Source organism: Puma concolor, chromosome D1 (genome assembly GCF_028749965.1).
Source record: "Puma concolor isolate L17-30 chromosome D1, mPumCon1.1.hap2, whole genome shotgun sequence".
Lineage (NCBI taxonomy): Eukaryota > Metazoa > Chordata > Mammalia > Carnivora > Felidae > Puma > Puma concolor.
This window is the reverse complement of record NC_141676.1, coordinates 20,498,908-20,523,288: the sequence shown is the minus strand read 5'-3', so window position 1 is coordinate 20,523,288 and position 24,381 is coordinate 20,498,908. Positions and strand designations below refer to the sequence as shown.

General features: G+C 37.9%; 1 long non-coding RNA gene across 1 annotated transcript in view; it reads right to left on the bottom strand.

Moving 5' to 3' along the window:
• Positions 1-1,522: 1,522 nt before the first annotated feature.
• Positions 1,523-24,381, bottom strand: part of LOC147576543 (uncharacterized) — a 266,331-nt gene continuing 243,472 nt past the window's right edge. The window contains exon 3 of the long non-coding RNA XR_015241419.1: positions 1,523-1,595. This is a non-coding gene — a long non-coding RNA (uncharacterized LOC147576543). The remainder of the gene's footprint in view (positions 1,596-24,381) is intronic.

Sequence of the window (24,381 nt, the reverse complement as noted above, 5' to 3'; positions counted from 1 at the left end):
GAAAGACCCCAGGATTCACAAGGAAGATGATCTTTACTGCACAGAACCATTGTGATACTCACAAACATCTATGAAAGTTCTGTAGAAGAGGGAAGAGGAAAAGTTCAAGGCAACGTTGTTAATACCTACTGAACCTTTTAGCAGGTTACCAGAGTCCTTGGAACCCAAATATAACTCCTCTGAGTGACTCCAAATACATACAAATCTCCACCAGAACCTGAGAAGAGATCTAGGGGAAATAATATTCATATATAGTAGTCTCTTCCAACATTCACCGGGGTGAGGCATCAGAAAAGTCACTTCAAATAGCAATTCAGGGGCGCCTGGGTGGCGCAGTCGGTTAAGCGTCCGACTTCAGCCAGGTCACGATCTCGCGGTCCGTGAGTTCGAGCCCCGCGTCAGGCTCTGGGCTGATGGCTCGGAGCCTGGAGCCTGTTTCCGATTCTGTGTCTCCCTCTCTCTCTGCCCCTCCCCCATTCATGCTCTGTCTCTCTCTGTCCCAAAAATAAATAAAAAACGTTGAAAAAAAAATTTTCAAATAGCAATTCAAAGTGCTGGTGACCCAAATGGAATGGAAAATCAGTCATGATTTCAGGGTTTTGCCATGATCAATTTAAAAGCTGAGATCCTAATAAAGCTGACTTATGATAGGCTATGTAAAAGAATCCAGACACAAAAGACTACATAAATGTCATTCCGTTTATAGGAAATTTCCAGAATAAGCAAATCTGTAGAGCCAGAAAGTTGATGAGTGTTTGCCGAGGGTATGGTGGGGGGATAAGGAATAACTGCTAAGGAGCACAAGGTTACTTTTTAAGGTATCAAATATTCTAAAATTATATTATGGTGATGGCTGTATGACCTTTTATAAATACTCAAAACATCAAAGTATACACTTTAAATAGATGAATTTTATGGTATATAAATTATATCTGGATAAAAGTTGTTAAAAAAGAAAGATGATTTGCTACATATAGATATTGATAAAGGGCACTTTATAGTAAAAAGAGTAATCAAAAAGCATTAAAAATAAACATACATAAATACATAAATATATGAGAGAAGTCAACCTAAGATTTTATCAAAAATTACCAATTAAAATTTAGGCCTGAAGTTCAGTACACACTTTGTCTAATTTGAATTGGTTTTCCTCTTTCAAGTCTTTAGTTAAGGTTACTTGAAAAGAGAATCTGAAATCACAAAAGAAAATCAATACCACAGTTGACCAAGGCCAGGTTCAATAATACTGCCCACATTTGAGTGCAGTGAGGGAAAACAGCATTCATTAGTCATATAATAACTACATGGCCTCCTGCTTATCTCAGAAATTCCTCCAAGGAACACAGCCATTTCCCACCTATTATTTCCTATTGATTTTCACCATCTGCCAAGAGGCAGAGAAGGAAGAGGAATTTCAACAGAAGAAGGTGAGACCAGAGGAGCACCAAAGGAGTGGGGAGCACTGCATACCCCTTAGATGTAATGGCAGATGGGCATGCAAGGCTTTCAATTCATAACTCACTTTTTTGTGTATTCAATTCTCTGACTCCAAGTTGGTCCTGTGACAGCTGGTATTCCATTTTCTCACCTGAGACCTATAGTCAAAAGAAGTCGAAGGGAGATTGTTCACTGAGAATCCATCATCATCATCATCATCATCATCATCATCATCATCATCATCTTGTTATTGTTGTTATGATGATGACTGGTATATATGCAAATACCATCCCAATCCCAGCTCACTCTTTTGTACAATGATTGATTTTCATCAGGGGGATCTCCCCCAAGTAGCCAAGGTTCCCTGAGGAGCCCCTAGATACCAAGAGGTAGAACCAGTTTCTTTTCACATGTAATGAGACATAACACATGTGGTATTTATTGAGTGCCAAGTTCTGTTGTAAGTTCTTCAGGTGTATTAACTCATAATTCTCAGAACAACTCCACAGGGAAGATATTTTAATTACTGCCTCCATTTTATAAATGAGAAACTGAGGCAGGAAGTTTAGGAAGTAGTAGAAGATCACCTAGCTATGAAATGGTAAAGGGAAACTTGAACAAAGGCAGTCTGGTATTGAAGTGCTTAAGCATAACCACCATGCAAACTGCCTTCATAAGAGAGGAAAGCTTTTTCAAAGGTGAACGTTTTGTCCTGAACTTATATTGCTCACATATAGCCAAAGTGCAGTAGAGGTAGGGATTTTGATGACTCTCATTTCCTAAATCATGCAATTTTATCCCACAAAGTAGAGGAAGATGGAGAGGAAGAACCAGGGATGGATATTGAGAAGGAATGGAAGGGTGGCAGAAACAAATACTGGATAGGAAGATCGGGATGCCCTGGAACAAACTGCCAGACTTCAAGAGGTTACAAAAGAAAGTGTTTATGCAGGATCTCATCATGGAAACAATACTGTCTTAAAAGAAGTATAAAATCCCTAATTTGAAAACAGAAATCAGGGTGAATCCTGGAGTGTGCTTGTAAGCCTCAAATGTTTGTATCAACCTGTTTAATATTATGGTTCCTTAGTCTCAATATAAAACGCAGCACTTAGTGTGTGGAAGCATTATGCTAAGTGCCATTTGATCAACAGTCACTCTTTTGAGTCCTCTCAACTACCCTACAAGAAAGCGCTAACATATTAAGAATAAACATGAATGTAGTAAGTCCATGCCTGTTCTAAGCACATCACAAACTCATGTAACTCACACAACAATACTTTGAGAAAGAAACTCTTCATTTTATTATCCTCATTTCACAGATGAAGAAACTGAGGCAATGAAAATTTAAGAAGATTGTCCAAGTTCACATGGTTACTATGAGGTAGATCCAAGGTTTGAACCAAGCAATCTGACCCCAATCTGTGCGGTTTACCACTGAACTATATTGCTTCTGCATAGCACTCTGCTGGCTATTTTCCAAATGTTATTAACAATTACACTAAGCCAATTTTACAATCTAGGAAAATGAGCCTTAGAAGAGTTATGATATTTCACCAAGGTCACTCAGATAGTGACTGGCAGATCTGTATTTTGAACTCACGTCTCTTAAATACCAGTACCCTCACTCTTAAATATTAAGCAAGAATCATAACCTGCAAGATTCACAGAGAGAAAACAAAGTTACAAGAAAAAGAAGGCACAGAACTTAGATCAAAGCTTTAACTAAAAGACAACATGACCCTACTCTTAAAAGCAAATGCCAATCTCTCCTAGGCTCCTATGGAAAAAGTCCAGCATGGAACTAATGTTTCAGTACCTAAACATGAATAACCCCTCTCCTCCATCAGAATTCCAGCTACCTACCTCTAAGGGGCTACAAGCAGTTGGGTGTAGGTCACTACCGTTCTTAGCACCTGAACCCATCTTGTTCTGGGAATGGACCACCCTCCATTACTTAGTGACTTCCCTTTTTGACCAATTCAGCTTTGTAAGGAAATATCCACCTTGCAGATCATTTGTTGGAAGGTGGTATTGTTCAATAAGTATCTCTTGATTAAGGATTAAATGAATGCTAAAGTTGTTGAATGGATCAAATTAGATAAAGCCTACAGAGCACTTAGTTCCGTACCTAGAATATAGAGACTGCTCGATAAATCGTAGCGGCTGTGCTACTACTATTCTCATTGCTAGTACATCATTTTTGGTTTTGGCTATTGCTAATTATTAAGGGACAGAGAAAACATAGATACACAGTAAAGCCCCAAAAGCAAGCCCACTCATTGGAAAGAATTCATAGAGGAAAAAAGGGAGATCATTTTCCTGCCTCCTAAGAGAGTGACTAAAAGACTTAGGAAGGGATGACTACAATTTAGCATGGCATATAGCTGTAATTCAGTGTCTCCCAGGTGTGAGTAAGACTCATTATAAGATTTAGATTGGTTTTATACATGCAAGTCCACTGAAAAAAATGATTTACTTCAAATAATAGTTCAGTAGACTATTATTTGGTTTAATTCCACTGCCCTAGTTATTATTTTAGTTACAATAGATGATTATAGAAATTTCAGAAAATTCAGATAAAATGAAAGAAATTAAAATCGCATATGAATGATGTTTTCATATGTGTATGCATATATACATACACATACATACACATATACATATACATACACAGATGGTCCCTGACTTACAATGGTTAGACTTAAGATTTTTCACCTTCATGATGTTGAAGAAGCAATATGCAGTCAGCAGAAAGCATACTTCCAGTTTTCATTTTGATCTTTTCAAAATTAAGTGGTAGGCTAGCAATTAAGGCTAGCAATTAAGTGGTAGGATCCCCTCTCGTGATGCTGGGCACTGGCAGTGCGTGGCAGCTCCCGTCAGCCACACAATCAGGAGGGTAAACAAGCATTGCACTTACAACCATTTGGTACCCAGACAACGATTCTGTTTTCCAGTTTCAATACAGTATTTAATACATTACACAAGATAGTCACTTGTGTTAGATGATTTTGCTTGACTGTAGGCTACTACAAACGCTCTGAGCATGTATAAAACAGGCTAGGCTAAGCTATGATGTGTGGTAAGTTAGGTGTATTAAATGCATTTTTGACTTAAGATATTTTCAACTTATGAGTTTATTGGGATATAATCCCATCATTAAGTCAAGGAAGATCTATATATAGTTTGGTGTCACAATTTAGCATTCAGTATTACTAAACTATTTAGTAGTCAGTTATATTTAGTATTACTAAACTATTATTTGAATAATTTAGGGGCCATATATATAAAAGATATCTATCTTTTATAGATATATATCACTTTTAGATATAGATATATATGTATCACTTTTATATATATTCACATTTTTTTCAGAATTTTCCTATCAAATATGTATGCATATTTCTGTATTCCCTCTCTGTATACATATACATACACACAAACATACCCATATACTCTATTTTAGAGCTGCCTGCTTTCGTGGTTCTTAATAACTCTTGTGTATATAGATCCTTAGACCTCCTTGCTATTAGCAAGCATCTGATCCAGAATAAAAAGTAGCAAGGCTTTCAGAACACTATAGGAAACATTTATTTTTCTGACCACTCACTAACCTTTCCCCATTCTTAGTCTGTGAGCTTCAGGTAAGGCATCACTCCTATTTCCTGACAGGGAGCACATTAGCCAGTCTCAGCCAATCAGCAAAAGGAATTCCCTTGCCACTATGACTGGTTCAGGAAGACTGGACATATGACCCACATAAGTACAATCAGAGTGAAGCTCAGGACTAGTTTAAGAGTTAACCTCTTCACTCTCAGACTTGAGGCCACCATATTGAGTGGGTACAAAAGAAACCAACACAAGGCAGTTATGATGAGAGTTGGTGAAAATCTTAAGAATGATGGTAATTTCTGAACCCCTAGATAAATATCTGAGCAATGTAAACTCTGGCCTCCTCAATTACATAAGTAAATAAATTCCTGTTCTTAATTTAGCTGATGTGAGCAAAGTTTTGCTTATGGGCAAGAGAAATCATCTTAACTATTACAAGCACAAATCATAGAAACCAAATTTGAGTTTTAGTCCCAATGCCCTCCTTTTGTTTCTTTTGTTTCAAAATAAATTCCTTTTTGGTATAAACCAAAGGGAGTCAACATACTCGGACTTATTAGGCCAACCAAGAACACATGGTGTATTACAACAAATCATCCCATTTGTCTCCTGTTAGAAAAGCCCTTCCTTCTGTATGTTTCAAATACCTTTCTGTGCCATGAGTTTCTAAATGCCAAAAGTTGTTCAAATTCCTCAAGTTCAACAAGCAAATAGAAACTAAAATTTTGGTGAACATCAGAAAAGAAAACCTTACACCTGGATTATAAAAGTTCTCTCATGAGGTGGTTGCCCTTGGAAAAGAGATTTGTGGTTCAATACAATAAAAAGTTATTTCCCCACCTGTCCTCATCAAGCTTAATGAATACCTTACACATAAAACACCCCTTTTTATTACTGCATTCCATGTTCTGGTGGAGATCAGACTCCTCCAGCACATCAAAATGGTACCCCCCATCCCCAGGCAGAGTACAATGATATTTCCAGGCATCATTGCCATGAGCAAATATGGCAGAGCCCTTCCCAAATGAAAAAAAAAAAAACTTTGTATCAAAGGAAGTAGGAGACTATCTTTGAAAACTAGAGCAAAAAAATTAATAACAATGTAGTCAGATATATTCAAGAGGCATACTGATCAAATATACACACTGTTTTAAAGCATTTATGTTGTTGTTTTTTTTTAATTTTTTTTTAACGTTTATTTATTTTTTTGGGGACAGAGAGAGACAGAGCATGAACGGGGGAGGGGCAGAGAGAGAGGGAGACACAGAATCAGAAACAAGCTCCAGGCTCTGAGCCATCAGCCCAGAGCCTGACGCGGGGCTCGAACTCACGGACCGTGAGATCGTGACCTGGCTGAAGTCGGACGCTTAACCGACTGCGCCACCCAGGCGCCCCAAAGCATTTATGTTTTGAAGGGAACATTTTATATCTATTTTTAAAACCTTGTTATGTTCTGTAATTTCCATAGCCTGTCACACCCATAGCGATTTATCTGCACCTCTCTTGTGGAATTTATCATTTGCTACTTTTAGTACCATTACATGTGTATAAGTCTTATCTCTTCTACAAGAATGCAGACTCCTTGAGGGGAGGGATCTTCTTTATCCTTATATCTCAGACATGACATAACTTGGTAGCTTGTAGATACTGAGCCTTCCATAAATATTAGAAACATGAAAAAAAATGTTTAAGTGTATTTTTTAAAAGCAGAATAAACCTGGATGGAAACAGAAAGCTTTTTTTCACTTGTTAAAGGAGACTGTGTTATAAGGAACTCATAAAAGTAAATAAAGAATTGTAGCTCAACTCAGATTTCAGTGAAGAAATTGGTTCTCCATAGACACTCAATCATTCATTCATACATATAACCTCATTCATCAACTGAACTAATATCTATAAAAGCTTCTGATAAAGTTAAGAATAGAAGGAAAATTAGAGCAGATTACTTCTATGGAAAGATGGAAAATTGGTCTGCTTTCCCAGATCTCAGTGCTTTATGCAGTCAGTGACATCGTGGAATTTATCACTCTTCTTGCTTAATTAGGACGTAAGAGAAAGGTAGGAGGATAAGAGTAGACAATTTTCAAATAAAAAGTGGTTTTTCCCCAGCAAGTTGTAAAAGGAAATCAAAGAGTTTCTGGTTTGTTTGTTTTTGTGGTAGGAAAATCGAAATCTAGACAGAAAAAAAACCTAAAAGAAGAAAAGAAAAGGCTGAAGGGAGAGAAAGAAGAGAGAGATTAGTAAAAGTTCTCTAAATTTTCAAAGAACGAAAGACAGAATTAAGAGTGAGTCCTGGAAGACTTCTGACATGGGATCAAAAGATATCATGTGGACAAAAGAAGTATTCCTTTCAAATCTAGTATTTATCCTAGATTAAAATAGTCGAAATTAGTGGGAAGTGAGGAACATGTTGTACCTTGTTCATTGGTTTCATTCAAACCTAGTTCTAAAATACATAAATAGTTTAATACATTGATATCTTCAAGTCTATACTTTTCTACTAGAAAATGTGGCAGTATTTATTATTTTACCTTGCTCACATTCAAAAAGAAATTATTAGATCCAGGTATAATGGAATTATTCAAATAAAGTATAAAACAAGAGGCCAATAATAGCGCTAGACAAATAGGAGATCCTAAAATGTTAGTCAATGAGTAATTAGTTATAAAGAATACTTTCCTGCCAGCTATACCTCAAATAAATAAATAAATAAATAAATAAATAAATAAATAAATAAATAATAAATAAAAATAAAACCTACACAAAAGTTTTGGGAGTTTTTCTAATACAATTATTAAAAAAATGTTAAAAAAATTTCCTTTGAGTTTTCTCCCATTCATATAAATAAATATAAAATCACATATCCCCCAGTAAAATATAAAGAGTAAAGGAATAAATACATAATATTATCCAAGCAGAATCCTCAGCTCTATAAATGGCAGGTAGATACATTTGTGTTCAACGAAATGACTGCATTTTAAATTCATTCTAATAAAAAATAAACAAAACTTCTTCTATTTTTCTGTTTAGGTTGTATCCCAGTCCACAGTCCAGGCATACAAAAGAAACTCTGTTTTTCTACATTAACATAATTTATCTTTCAAGAACTGGATAATATCTTGAAATCCTCAGTCAATTTGATGTTTCTTCTTTTTTCTCCCTGGGGAAGCTTTCAAGTTCCAGATAGGGTTTATATAGGCTGCATGAGTCAAGGTGATGGATTCTGTCCCTTGCTGCCATTTTTCCATGTAGGCATTGATTGATAAATCCATCATCCTTTTTGTCTTTGGTTGTAGGTCCACACCAATAGCTACAGAGAGATATGCCTCTCTTCCATTTACAGGAACCCTGTAGGTACAGTCTTTGCTGCTTTAGTGCAATGCTTGGTGTTAGAGAAACCATTCAGCTTCTAGTTCACTTTGGGGTACTCTCTGAGGCTTTGGAAAGACCCCATTGGGTTTGACTCAACAAGCATCTGGGCATCTGCTGCTTCAAAGAGTTCAGCTTACTTTCTATTCTAGAAAAGATGGTCACAGTAATAGGAAGGATGGGACTATGGAATGTGCAGAGTCAGCAGGGGAGGTAGAGCACTTTTCCTCTGTCTCATTATGTTTCTCCAAACATTTTTTTGTGGGCTTGGAGCCCTCTCAATTCTCTTAAGTGCTTTAGGCTGTAAACCAATGCCAAGAAGAGATTGGCAGGCTATTTTTTTTTTCTTTCTGGCTTGCTACATCCTTCTCCAGAGGCAATGGCCTAGGACGCCCTAGCTGTTTGAATAAGAAGAAAGTTCAGAAGGATGGAATTATCAGAAGGGGAAGGGAAAAAAAATTGTTTAATATTTCAAACTTTCCCAGGAAATAGGAAAAATGTCTTTGAGGTTATATGGAAGAAAATTAGCATAAAGTTGAGGTCAGGTGGAAGAAATTAGCATAAATTAGAATAAAGCACTCTGATTTTGCTGATCTCTCTGCCTCCAAGCAATCTTCTAGAACTGAACTTTGAAACTCTTTCAAATAGAAAAACTTGCAACAAAAGCTTTCTATCCTATACCATATTCTTCTATAGACTTCATGATATACCCTGAAATATCTTTAGGGGTAAATCTTTGTTTTCTTCAATAGATCTCACTATTAGAAATTGAACTTTTCTCTCTATGAAATATATCCAAGATCAACAACTGGTCATCCTTGCCTTGCCCTTGGAAGTCTTTCTTTTTGTTTAATTGAAATTTATTGTCAAATTGGTTTCCATACAACCCCCAATGCTCATCCCAAAAGGTGCCCTCCTCAATACCCATCACCCACCCTCCCCTCCCTCCCACGCCCCATCAACCCTCACTTTGTTCTCAGTTTTTAAGAGTCTCTTATGCTTTGGCTGTCTCCCTCTCTAATCTCTTTTTTTTTTCTTCCCCTCCCCCATGGACTTCTGTTAAGTATCTCAGGATCCACATAAGAGTGAAAACATATGGTATCTGTCTTTCGCTGTATGACTTATTTCACTTAACATAACACTCTCCAGTTCCATCCACGTTGCTACAAAGGGCCATATTTCATTCTTTCTCATTGCCACGTCATATTCCATAGTGTGTATAAACCACAATTTCTTTATCCATTCATCAGTTGATGGACATTTAGGCTCTTTCCATAATTTGGCTATTGTTGAGAGTGCTGCTATAAACATTGGGGTACAAGTGCCCCTATGCATCAGCACTCCTGTATCCCCTGGGTAAATTCCTAGCAGTCCTATTGCTGGGTCATAGCGTAGGTCTATTTTTAATTTTTTGAGGAAACTCCACACTGTTTTCTAGAGCGGCTGCACCAGTTTGCATTCCCACCAACAGTGTAAGAGGGTTCCCGTTTCTCTACATCCTCTCCAGCATCTATAGTCTTGTAAGTCTTTCTAAGTCATACAGATAAAGTTCTTTTCAAACTCCTTAATAAATTAATCCCTTCCAAACCAATGTCATATATTCAGCTATTTATAAACTCTTTAGAGTTTATAAATTGTTTCACAAAGAAAGTGTCACTAAAAGTCAGACAATGTCTACGTGTGTCTCTTGTATCGTGCAATATCAGAAATTTCTTATTGATTTGGTCATTTTGTCCCACATTCATTACAATAAAAATCCAAACTTGCACTCATCTGGGACGACTATAAATAGCTCGATGAAGCTATGATTTATAGATTAGTGAATGTTGCCTTTTATTTGAAAATAGTTCAAACATTTCAACAGCCCATAAGCCTCTAACAGTGTGTACAAATCATCCATCTGGACTGCCTTTGTGCAGTGACCATGCATCATTTGTGGATCGGCAACATGGCTTGTGCACTTTCCTTATATTTTGGTCATTTTCTACTTTTAGGAGTCTTGCCATTCCAAGGTAGAGCTAGGGAACTTGCATTACCAGATTTCACTGCTACTAGGGTACAGATATGTGACGTGGATTCTGCCACTCACATGTACCTGAGCACAGCTGGGTTCCGAGGGAGATGACACACTTCCGAGCACGTAGGAATTGATATTCTGGCAACTGTGGTGAGAGAGACACTTGGTTCCTTACAGATAACAGTGGCAGAGCTCCTGGCATCCAATCATAGAGCATCATAGGCTGAGTAATGATGAGGTGGCATTTTCCCTGCTAAAGGTCCTTTAGTGGGACTAAGAGTTCTTAGTCCCTCAATTGGTTGGTGATTCAAGAAACTAGTTCTCATACCCTCCTGGAAAGTCATAAGTTACAAGTAACCTTTTATAAATTCCTTTTCTGGCTAAACTACATGTTGTTTGCAGTGCAAAACACTTTTATAGTTGCTGAACAAATAAATAATTAATCATACAATATTACACATGTATGTAAAAAAAAGTTAATCTCATTTATGCTGACACGTTAACACTGTTACTAAGATTCTAAGAGGGGGAGTCAAAAAGCAAATATTCAAAACACTAGCATTTGCCACATAGTCCAGGCAACATGGTGACCCAATATTAGTTGGCTAATAGATTTTTCACTTCTTTTTTTCATGTTTATACTTTTGGTGCATCTATTTTTGAGTTATTAAAAGAAGGAGTGTTTACAGGTAGTTTTTATTGCTGGTGATTCATTTTAATACAGTTCTAAGGAAGATGAAATGGGGCTGCCTAATACAATTACTCTAAACACTAAAGGCACACATTGTGTGAGCAATTACTGATGACTTTCCATGTACAGTGGGTAGCAAAGATGAAATGCATAAAATGAGTAATAGCAGATAGTCCCAGTTATCAAGTAGCTCACACGATTGCCATTTCCCTAGAATAAAAATTATATCCAAATGAGAAGTTCTCATTGTATTTCCATAATTTCTATTCATCCCTCAAATCAATTGTTCTTTCCTTGAAAATTATTTATTACTAAGGCTATCCAAGGAAAATAACTATTCTGTCCCTGTAGGACTCATTGGGAGGACTGAGAACTATTGCATCCTATTTAAAAGCATTATTATACTGCTCCCATGGACCACATTGACATAGCAAATGTTCTTTGGGAAAACAACCAGTTGAATCACTTATATATCTCCAACAATGACTACGTGCCTTGTGAGAATGCTAGAGCCAGCTACCCATCCTACACTCATCCTAACAAAGCTATGTTTCGTGGTATCAATAACTAATTACATTACAGTTCTGCCTCAGTAACATAGATTGATAGTTTCATTATACCATTTAATTAGAACTGTTTTTAATTTATCAGGAAGAATTGGTATAATTGGTGAAAGAACAGCTGTTGCAGGTCACATGGAAACAATATGGTTGAGTAACAGAAACTGGCAAACTTGGCTGGGAAATCCAAGTGGCATTTAAGTCTTTTGGAATGCATAATGTGGAGGGAAAGGAAGTCTGCTATCTGTCATATTTCATCTAATCAACACCTCTGAACTTATCACTAGCGTTACTGGTGCGGGATGCATGGACACCAGCAAGAAGTACTTTGCAGAACCAAGGTCCACTGTGGCTCAATAAATTCTATTTCCCCAAAACAGGGTATCATCTGAGTTTCAAGGGATCTGAAGGAGAACTTTCATCCCTTAATGTAGCTGCTTCTTAGATAGTAAGTGCTAATTTTCTTGCATTGTCCAAACTAGTAGCAGATATAACATTTTAGTTTATTAAAGGAATAACTGGTATTAGACATATCATACTCTAGCCTGATTTCCTCTTTAAGGATGGACCCCTCTTCTATTACTCAGGGTTCTCCAGAGAAACAGAACCAATGCGGTATATCTGGGTGTGTGTGTGTGTGTGTGTGTGTGTGTGTGTGTGTGTGTGTGTGATAAAAAAATTATTAAGGAATTGACTCATGCAAATGTGAAAACTAGCAAATCTGAAACCCACAGGGTAGGCCATCAGGCTAAAAACTCAGGCAAGGAGTTGCTGTTTAAGTCTTGAGTCTGAAATTTGTAGGTCAGGCTAGCAGGATGGAAATTCATGCAGGATTTTTATGTTCTGATTTAACACAAAATTTCTTCTCTGAGAGAACCTAATGTTTGCTCTTAAGGTCTTCAACTGATTGGATGAAACCAACTCACATTACTGAGAGCAATCTACTCAAATTCAACTTATTATAGATGTTAATGACATTTATAAAACATACTCACACCAATATCTGGACAAGGTTTTGACAGATATCTGGACAAGGTTTTGACCAAACAACCGGGCACCAGAGCTTAGCCAAGTTGACATACAATTTAACCATCATACCTATTAACAAAGAAGCCTCCCAAGGTTCTTTCAGACTTCTGTCCACCCTTAGCTTTCTAAGACAAGAATGCCATGTTTCTACATGAATGTTATCTTTCTGTCTTCATGTTCACAAGGAACACATAGTTAATCAATTATGGTACTCTTTTCCACTGAGTTCAGAAATGCTTCTCAACCCAATGCTCCAAAATGCCACTTCCATTTTACTAAAGCTAGCATGCAAAATAAGTGTATTGACTCGCCCTTCTTAAGCAATTTAGTCACCGTGTGCTTTTAGCTTTTGTTTCTCTCCTGATTGTCACAATACAATTGTAAGCTGGATACTGAATATATAAGAATCATTCCAAAAGAGACTGTAGTCCGAGATTAATGCAAGAAAAGAAACAATGGAACCACAAAAATCCAACCCTGGTACAACAAGAGGACCAGAGGATCCAAATGATACCATCTCATAAGTCAAATAATGCATAGGGCAGTTAACTAAGTGTAAGGCAGTGGGAGACTTAGGGAGGTGCTCCAATTAATGTCAAGAGTGAAGACTTAAAACTTCATGGACCAAAGGGGACGAGACTTATGCAAAAGAGGATTTCCATGGCAAACCCAAGATGAGTGGATGGGGAGGATATTCTGAGTTTGAGAAGGATACATCCTGGGCTTTAAAATTGTGTTATTCCCAGTGGAGGAGCCACTAATAGTGGTTAGTAGAAAGGCTACAACCAATGCTTCTTTACAACACAGCTGGGAAGACGCTAAGCCTGGTTTTAAGGCTTCCTAGTCAAGAAGAATGAGTATTATGATACAGTGCAGGCTTCTGCTGCCAATGCAGAGTTCAGTCAGGAATCCTCTGGAAAATAGCATAAGAAGGCTGATCAATATATGAGTCTGAAACTGTGGCTTTAATTGTCACTTCAGGTCCACTGCACTGAATTTTATTGGATTTGACTGATCTTTTATCAATATTGTATACAATATTATCTTTTATACTCATCTTTATCTTTTGCTTCTTTATTTCTCCTCAGGACTTGAACAATCACCAATCTCATACAATCAAAATACCACATTTATCTTACAGCATCTCCTTCATGCTCACTGTCAAAACAGCAAATCCTATAACCTTTCTCCATTCCTTTCCCTCGTCCCCTATCCTTTCTGTTCATTTATCCTTTTTTACCTGCACTTCTCTGTAAAGATCTCTTTACAGACCTCCTAGCCTCCCATTCTTGCCATCTGACACAATTTCTGCCCCTTCTAATAGATCAAAGAACCTTAAAGCATGGTTCTGCTAATGTTGCTTCTTTCATCAAAGGCTTTTGATAAGTCCTATAACCTTATAGTGTAAAATCCAAATTCTTTAATTTAATATTCAGTGTCTCCCATAACCTAACCCAGGCCATCTTTGCAACATTGTCCTCAGCCAGTCTCCTATTTTGAAAAATATAATCCAGAAGACTGTGCTACTTGCCATTTCCAGAAAATGCTTGGCATTGTTCACTTGCATGCCCTTCCATATGTGTTTTGCCTACTGGTTGGTTTCTATTTCTCTATTAGTTCATTCTTCAAAATCAGCTATAAAACTATTTCCTTTACAATGAATTCTCATTCTTTTCAATGAACTACTATATCACATGTAACAAATAGCATTTTACCATAGTTACCTCAAAAGAGACTGTATTTCCTTACCATATAAACTCGTGAATGATAAGAATCATTTTTTCACTCACTTTTTTTTTCCAACAGTGTCTTTCACACATTAGATGTACACTGTATGTTTGGTAAGTGGAATAATACACTAAAGAGTGAATCAATCCTTGGAGCAAGCTCATTCTCAGTCATCTCTCATAATCCATGTGAATGAAAGATTGGCTTAATCAGAGATGATTACAATCTCAAACAAATCCCTCAACTTCACAGTATACACCGCTCTAGCAAATCTTTTTTTCCTGAAGCAATTTACAAGTAGCAAAAAACTCAACAGGAGTTGCTTCCTTCACTCTATACACAGTCTCATTTATTCTTATATTATTTCATTCAGCTAGCATTTGCTGTGTTTTTAATGTATTCCAGGCCTAATGTTAGATTCTAGAATCACAGAGAACATAGTTCCTGTCTTCAAGGGCTTTCAATGGGGATGATTGAAAAGGTCAACTATCATAATTATGGTAGAGTATGACGAGGTGTCTAACAGAGAAATACGGATGGCCTTGGAAGGCAAAGGAGGGGCACCTAAGCCAAATCAAAATTCAGTGACGATTTCGCCGAGACAGCAGTATCTCTGCTGAATTGTTAAGGGAAAAGAGAAGTTATATAAATGAACACGTTTGAAGAAGGCAGCCCAGTGAGGAGAAGAACTGCATATGTGAGAGCACAGAGGCGTGGGTGAGCAGGATGGGCTTTAGGATTTACAAGCAGTTGACTCACAGAAAACAACACTAGAGTGGGTTCGTTTCCTATGGCTTTTGTAACAAATTACTACAAACTGGGTGCCTTAAAACAGAATAAATTTATTTTCTCACAATTCTTGAGGCCAGAACTTGGAAACCAGTTCACTGAACTGAAGTCAAGGTGTCAGCAGGATCATATACCCTCTTGAAGCTCTAGGGGAGAATCTAAGCTATTCCTTGCTTCTTCCAGATTCCGGTGGTTGTTGGCATTCTTAGTCTTGTGTCCACATCATTCCAATGTTTGCCTCAGTTGTCACAAGGTCTCATCTTCATATGATGGTCTAATCTCACTCCGCTTTTCTCTTATGAGGCTATATGTGATGATATTTAAGGCCCACTGGATAATCCAGGATGATCTCCTCACCTCAAGATCCTCCACTTAATCATATCTGCAAAGACCCTTTTCACCCCCAAATGCAGTAGCATCTACAGTTTCAAGGGAACAGAATGTGGACATATCTTTGGGGGGAGCCATTTTCAACCTACCATATAAGTCTTATGAAATGTCTTGTATGCTAATCTAGCAGGAATATCCATAGGCAAACAAATGGAGAAAAGTCATAAGGCAATGCATGCCCCCAGATACATGGAACCACAGGTAAAATGCTGAAATATAAATATCTAAGGTTCATATTTCTCTAAAGAAAGAAATCAATTAAATTTTAGCAATACTTTGATATGGGTTTGGAGTAAAAACAGAGTCCCTGAAGGTCTGAGGCAGCAACAACCTCTTTAGGCATAACAAAGAGGAAACATTGTTTTTGATGCTCCAGAAAAGGAATGGAAGATGAGACAGAAGTGATAGATGAGTGGAGTTAGGGGAGAGAGAGAAGCCAAGATTACAGTCAAGGCTGTGTATCCATCAAGATACTCTAAAGAATACAAGAACAAAGATGTAGTACAGGAATTCGATTTTAGACAATTTTGGCAGAAGCTGAGAAAGTGAATGGCTGGAATTGATGAACATTATCACTTCTTGGAGAAGCTCTTGGCTCCTCAGTGGGCCCACGGACAGTGGCCTGGTGATGGGCCTGGGGCCACAGTTACCAACAGAGCCAGCAGTTAGAAAGACAAGCTGGGATGCTCAGGGCACCCCTTTATCTACATGTCACTGTCTAACCATAACAACTTTCTGAGAGCAGTGGTTTCCACTTCACTTCCACCTTCTAAATCCCATGTAATTTTTCTTTTGACAAACTCTTATTTCCTGTTAGTTTCTTTTGCTTTGCTGAGTAACAAAAAAAGGTGTTTTGTTTTGTTTTGTTTTTTGTTCGTTTGTTTGTTTTTTAGTGAGCCAATAATGGTTAGAGTGAGGGAATCCCAGTCTTAGCCCAGTGGACACAACATATTCCAGTGGAGCCTATAAAATATGCACAAAGGAACTCCAAATCTTTGATAAAGTCCAGGTTCACAAATAGTTTCCTGGAGTGAAATAAGACAGCACAGATATCATGTGTGAAAAAGACACTAGGCAGAGAAAATCCCGGAAACAGAACTCCCTCCTCCAGATTCATCAACATCTCAGAGTGTTGAGCTTCGGCAAACCACAGAAGATTTAAGCTAATCCACCTTGATCTTGACAGAAAAAAAGGCTCCTTTCAGACTAGGCGTATGATAATTTATCCAAGTTAGGGCTTTATAGACAGATACAAGATGATTCTAAGAGTCACAGTAATAAATCTTTGGAAAGACTCTTTGACTTCTCCCCCAAATCTTCTTTCTTTATTTTGTTAATTTATTTTGACTTGATGCAAGTCAAATTTATTTTGACTTGTTAATTTTTTTTTTACTTGATTTATTTTTTATTGAGTCAACCTGTTAGACTGACTTCAAAGTCTCAGATCTTTAGTTACTTTCTGACACTCATAGGCCAATCCTACCCCTGCCTCCTAATGGGAAAATCTCTTCGGAGCTCACAAAAAGGAAAGTTAGATCATCAATTCCTAGTGTCATCTATTACAATTCATGCTGCAAGAAGCAGTCCCAGAAAGTGTGCTAACCAGGTCTTTGTTCAAGTACACGTGTGATTGGTGTCCTTGAAAACACAGTGTGTACCCGATGCCCTTAAAGCCCATCTGAATTCTCATAGGGGCCAGCCAGGTGGTCTTCATATTTGAAGATAACTCAGAGAGTCACCTCACTTGTGAAAAAGTCAGCTTCTACCAGTCAACAGACTCAGTCTGCGTGTATGAGGGTGAACCATAAACAGCAGTGACATAAGTAAATCCATCTTATTATCAGTAAAAAAATATAGATACTATTTTTTTTTTTACTAACTGACTTTACAAAATACTTTTGCAGACAGTTGTGTGTTATAACAGTCCCTCAAAATGGAGGATAAAAATTGTTATTCCCTTATTAATCTTACCTAAACTGGGGAAAGAGACATCAAGACTCTCCCCTAATACAGCATAATGAATGAGCATCAGAGCAGACCCTGAATTCTCTCCACTCTGCATCTGAATGGACATATCTATCCTTTCATGAGTTGAAAAGAAATTCTCAGGAAATAACCACATTCAATTTCACAGTGTTATCAGGAGAGGAAAAGAGAAAACATGTTTCTCCTCCATTATAAATAGAAAAATAAAGTCCTATACAAAGTAAGTGCTCAAAGATGCATAGCCAGTCAGATACAGATAAGTGAGACCTCAAGACTTAGCATCCGAGCTTCTTCACAGATTCTTAATCCTAACCACATCAGAGAACAAGAGGGAAATGTGGAAGGCAAGAAGACATTCCCTTTAAAGTAAGCAGCCCTTATACCCGGCCTCAGGCAATTCCATGATCTTAGCTTTTAATTTGTAACTTAAAAAGCCTAGTCAGCCAAATGACATTGATTTTATTGCATATTCCAAGATATCATAAGGATAATTAATCTCCTTAAAAACAATACAGTCTGTTGTATCTCCAGAGAAGCAAGGGGCTAAGTTTGTTCCTGGTGAATTACACCCAACGGGTACCACTAACCTTCAAATGTGCTACTATATTATTTAACTTTTAGACAGTTTAATACAGTTCCTGATTATTAATATGATTTTAATATCTGATAGTGCAAAAGGGTAATAATGTTGTAGAGCTAAGACAAGTGAAAAAGATAAAATTAACTCACTGCTGGTGAGTGATGCTAAAAATACACATTTTTACTTGGTTCTAACTTAACAATTCAGAAGAAAAAATAGCCAATCAATCAGAGAGCCAGAAAAAAAGGGGGATTGACTAAATTATCTTTTTGTCCCCATATAATTCAATAAAATTGAGATATGAAAGTGTTTCAATCATCCAGAGGAACAGGTATTTATATACCAAGTATTTGCTGAGCACTTACTGTGTACAAGGCCCTGGACTAGGCATCCAGGCTCTAAAACCCCCTTTTCTCAAGTGTTTACATTTTCCCTGGTGAGTCAGATGGGAAAGGAAAAGATCACAGTCTGCTACATGCCACAATAAATATATGTACCAAGTATCCTGGCTTTTTCTTCCTGGATAAGCCCAGGATATCACACAGAAAAGGTACACGCAGATGAAGGAGATCAGTTTCCTTACCTAAGAGAAAGGAAAAGAAAGAGGAAGGGAAGAGGTAAAAGAGGCATATAAGCAGAGGTTTCATCCATCTTGTTTGCTGTCTTATCCACGGCCTGGCATATTGTTTCTATCACCTGATAAGTATTTATTGGGCAGATAGATGAACTCAGGTACAAGGATGTGAGAAATTTTGTTATCTTAACTCATATTTAACCACAATTTTCTATCTACTTTCTAATTCAGGTTCACCATCCATTCATTATTAGCAATGCCAAAAACACGAAAACATCTGAAAAACAGAAGTATTTTCCTAATTCATTTGGTGTCAAAATACAGCCTATCTAATTTGGTGAAAAAACCTGACCTGGACTGACATAAGGCTATTTTAAATCTTTATTTACCCTAATTTGTTGTGAATATATATCCATATTTCTTCTGAGAAAGTAATAGTGTGTTCAGTAGTGGAGTGCTGCCCCAGCCCTCACAGGGGGTTTTATATAATATGCACTAAAAGTACTGTTGGCACCTTTTAAAAGTGGGAGCATTTTTGAATTCCAAAACACAATTATCCCCAGAGTTTCAGATAAGAAACTATAGACTTGTAAAATAATATAATGATAATAATATAATAAGCCTGATAAAATTCACAGATCTTATCAACTTTCTTCTTTATCTCCTTCTGGCTTATTGTTCAAGATCTGTCTTATGCCAACTTCAGTGTGGGCTGATGTGTTGTCTTACTGTGGCCCTGGTTCATTGACTCCCCTAGTATGTGGCCAACTCCAGTCCAACCCCCCATGTGAGGCTGACTTATCCAGGGGCTCAATATTGGCTCTAAATGGCCAAAGGGACCTCTCATACCTGACCCTGATATATTGTCACTATTTTGGTGGTCATAAACTGTATAATACCTCTTTAATAGTAACGGAGATAGGGTTCACCTGCTGTGTGGCAAATGGAAAGAAAGAGAAAAGTAAGAAATTACCTTCACCTTAATGTGAATGGACTATTGCTGGGTGCCTCAGAGACCAAAAAGTTCAATACTCTGAAAGAAGAAAGTATGGAGAAGCAAGGGATCGAGTCAAAGACAAACATTTCTATCGCAAATCTTCACAAGGACAAACCCTAAACAGGAAGGTATAAACAATCTACTTGTACTGAGTAATTAGTATATGGTATGAATTAGATGCCACAGCCAATGATTAGTTGTCACATTTAATCCTCACAATTATCCAGGGAGATCTATTTAGATATGTTTATTTTACAGAGAAGGAGGAAAGTTATATTAAGATTGAAACACTTCCCCCCAAAGCCAGAATTGGGAAGAGGCAAACCTAGGATTAGAACACAGATAGGTATCCCCCACCTACAATGCCACACCACCTCACACAGCTCTGTGCTAAAAGTCACATGTAAAAGGATGCTAGTCTGAAAACGAGAGTGACCCTCACTTTGCACTCCTAGGTATGTACATAACGCCTATTTTATCACTAGTTAGCATCAGTCAATAGTGAGTAATCAATAGGCCTTGCTCTTGTGCATACGGTCATCTGATTCATACTTACTGTTAACAACAGCAGTGGAGTGTTGCATAACTATTAGAGCCTGGGCCTCATGCTGGACATTTAACTCATAGTGAATCATCTTCTCCTGTGCCTTGCAAGAAAGCTTTATAATCTCTGAGATTAAAGGAAGCTGAGTAATTTTCCTAGGGTTCCTCTGCTAGCAAATGATAGGTAAGGAATTCAAATGTATAATTCGCTAACTCTAAAACACATGCTCTTTCAACACATCATGCTGTAACACTTTCAAATAAGGAGCTATTGTTGACACTGAATCATAATGGCCATCTCTTATTCGCACTTATCCTTGAGCCATAACTAATGGAGAATATAAGGCTCATTGCGCAGCCACATTTGCTCTCTCCCAATGAACAAGAGACACAAAAGCACAAATAGAATTTCAAATGCCCTAGAATAGCCACCTGTGACTCACCTAGTCCTGGGTACGCAATCACCTTTCAGAAATATAAAACTGAAAATATATAAATCAGCATAATGTAATCTGCTCATTCTTCGCACACACTGAGAAAGCCATCCATGGATTCTGGCAGTTCTCCCACCTGTACGCCACCGGGACCACACTGGACTAAGCTATGGACAGGCCACCAATGATGTGACTTTTCAAACCTTGCTCACCTAGTATAAGACAGTGTGGATGATAGGGCACACAGACATAAGAAAATGGATGCTACTCTTGTCCTAAGGTTGGCAGCAAGAATATTGTCCTCTAGCCATAATACAGAATGGTATTAAAGAAGGGGAATAATCATTAGCACAGAGCTTTGCATCCACCCATTTCAAGTCTTCTCACTGCAGCCACATTCTCAATGACCTATGAGAACCTTTCATATAGCATCCCCAGCACCTAAGAACTGAAGAATTCATTGGTTCTCAACCATGCATTGGGAGATACTGCCCAATGTCCATTACCCAGGTAGTAGTAGTGATGGGATTTGGATATGTGAGTGGGGTTTGAGAAGTGTTGCTTTTATCATATGGATTGGAGGTCTATCCTTAACAGGAAAGAGATCAGAAATCAAAAGGTGGTTCAAGAGATGGTCCCACAAACAAATGAAGATACCAATTCCTTTATTGGTAAATACTGCCATAGAACTGTCCTTTGGTCCCAAGCTTATGGTTAAATGCTGATTTCAGATTATTTCTTTGCCCCTCAATCCCTCAAACCATCACACTCCTCTGACACAAAAGGTGTTGTGGAAAACCAGCATCACCTCAGGTATTGAAATAAGTACAAGTTTTGTATTTTCTAAAAATTTATCCATAAACAATAAATAATGAGGGTAAAGAGAGTAAATAGGGAAAATAATATGAGAATTCTTAATCAAAGGTACATATATCACATTTCTTGATTTTAAATACAACTAAAAAAAATAAGGGTCAACCTAGAAAGGAACATCATACAAAAGATAATAGTGCTCACCCCTGTCCTAGAATTAACTCTTTTTCACCCTCCCTTAATTCTGCATCTTACTTCATCCTCAAACTTAACCTTTACATGAGTATATGGATAGGATATCACTACTTGATTATCTAGTTCTGCACCTGTAGGGGTTTTTGGCTAAGGATAAGAGTATATAATGTACTATAGGGTCAACACACTATGGCCTGCCAGTTCACAATCAGCCATGCCCTGTTTTTATATGACCTGGAGGCTGAGAATGTGTTTTATATCTTTAAAGAGTTGTTAAGAATAAAAAGGAAGAAGAGGAGGAGAACAAGGATATGTGACAAAGATCGTATGTGGCCCCACAAAGCCTAAAATATTTACTACCTAAAATATTTACTAAAAATATTTTTACAGAAAAAGTCTGCTGACCTCTAGATTAATAATTTGAACACTAAGCACTCTTAGAACAGTGATGGTGACTCCAATTCTGCTTCTATAGCACTGATTGCTCAAACACTGTGCCAAAAGGCCCAACTCAGGATATATTTTTAATAATTAAGGTAAAGAATAGGCATCTGCTAATGTGCCACATCTGTATGTGGTCTGGAAACAGTTATCAAATATAAAGTCCCACGCAACTTAGCAAAGGATCAAGTCTTGCTGCTTATTCTGAAGAATGCCCTCATTTTGCCTTATGATTATTACCAATAGCCCTGTTCTCCAAGTCTTTATGTCCATGTTAGTGATCCAGTGCCCAAACAGCTATCCTGAGCTCTCTCTATCACTCCTACCTCAGTTTCCATTAATTCATTGCCATTGAGCAGCAATAAATTAGGGAAATATTGCCAAGAAGGGAATTATGAAGATCATAATTAACAAAGGAGACAGTTGGAGGATTTATAGTAAAGGCCGATCCTGGTCTAGTTTCACTGGGAAAGAGCATCATCTCAATCTCATTTGCCAGTAATTAGCTCTGCCTTTATTGCATTGTAAATACTGTTTTAATTACCATGCTCCTTAGTTGAGAAGATGGAACTCAGTATCCTTATTGGATTTCACATCGTGGCAACCCCTCTTCATCACTCCCCAGCCTTTGCTGTGTACAATAGATGTATGCAACTACAACCGGCAATGGCAGCTGAGAGGATTATAAGGGGTAGCGACAGGTAATATGAGAGATGCACGGTTCTGGGGAAGGAGCTGCATTGCTCTCCCTAATTACCATCCTGATCCCTCTTACCTTGGAGTCTCAGGAGGAATTAGCCAACATGGATAAGGCAATCCTGCTGGGATACCTTCTGAAAAGGCTCTACAAAGCCAGTGGAGATAACCATATTCAGAACTTCCAGACCCACTACAAGGCAACAATCATTAATTATGCATTAATTAGTATCAGATAGGAAGTGGGCCAAGAGCTGCAGTGACCAGGATTCATGGGATGTGAAGTTGAGGCTCAGTTCATCCACTAACTCAGGGCGGGATTTGGATAAATGTTTTGGACCACGGCTCCTAACTGAAAAATAGAGTTATATTAGGTGTTTGCATATAATTCTAGATCAAAAATTGCATGCATTTATAAATTTTATATTGAAAAACATTTTAAAGAGCATCTTTTTTTATTTAAATTTTTTATGCTCTATTTTTTCTATTTGAGAGAGACAGAGCATGAGCATGGGAAGGGCAGAGAGACAGACACAGAATCTGAAGCAGGCTCCAGGCTCTGAGCTGTCAGCACAGAGCTCATTGTGGGGCTTGAACTCACCAACAGTGAGATCATGATCTGAGCCGAAGTTGGAGCAACCCAGGAGCCCCGAGAGCATCTATTTTTTTAAGTTTATTTATTTATTTTGAGAGAGGGAGAGAGAGTGCACACATGCACAGGGGAGAGGCAGAGAGAGGGAGAGAAAGAATCCCAAGCAGGCTCCATGCTGTCAGCATGGAGCCCAACACAGGGCTCAATCTCACAAACTGTGAGATCATGACCTGAGATGAAATCGAGGGTCAGACACTTACCCAGGAGCCCCTTAAAGAGCATCTATTCTAATTTTGTGTGACAGACATCACCTCTCTTAAGCCTACCAAGTGATTTTTGCTGCAACTATGATATACGGTTCTGTGAAAGTTTATGCTTCTTTTGTACTGCCAATTTGTCACCTGAAGCATATGCCCTGCCTTTCCACATTCTGCGCTGGGGTCAGCTCACTGAACATGCAAGGAGAGTCCCTGGGTGGCACCCTCAGCAAACAGGGGATGGGACTAGTCTCCCATCTTTCAGGTGGATGATACTGGGCCACATATGGTATTCTGCTCAGGAGAACTGAACCCTGCCTCCTGCTGCAATGACCTCAGTAATGTTCCCTTACACTGGCTTTTCTTCCTTCCTTGCTTCTCGACATCTGCTTCCTAAATTCACCTCCAAAAAAAAAAAAAAAAAAAAAAAAACAAGGCTTTTACCCAAGTACTTATCTCAGGCTCTGCTTTCAGGGAACACTAACTAAGATACCCTTTCTGCTTAAAGACAAAGAAATTAAGGTGAAAAGAAAACAACGTATCTAGACCAAGGGTAGTATTCCTCCCACTGTCCTATTTATAGATGGTCTGTCCATGTGGTTGCAAAGAACTATAATCTAGCAATAGTGAAATAGTCATTAAGTCCTA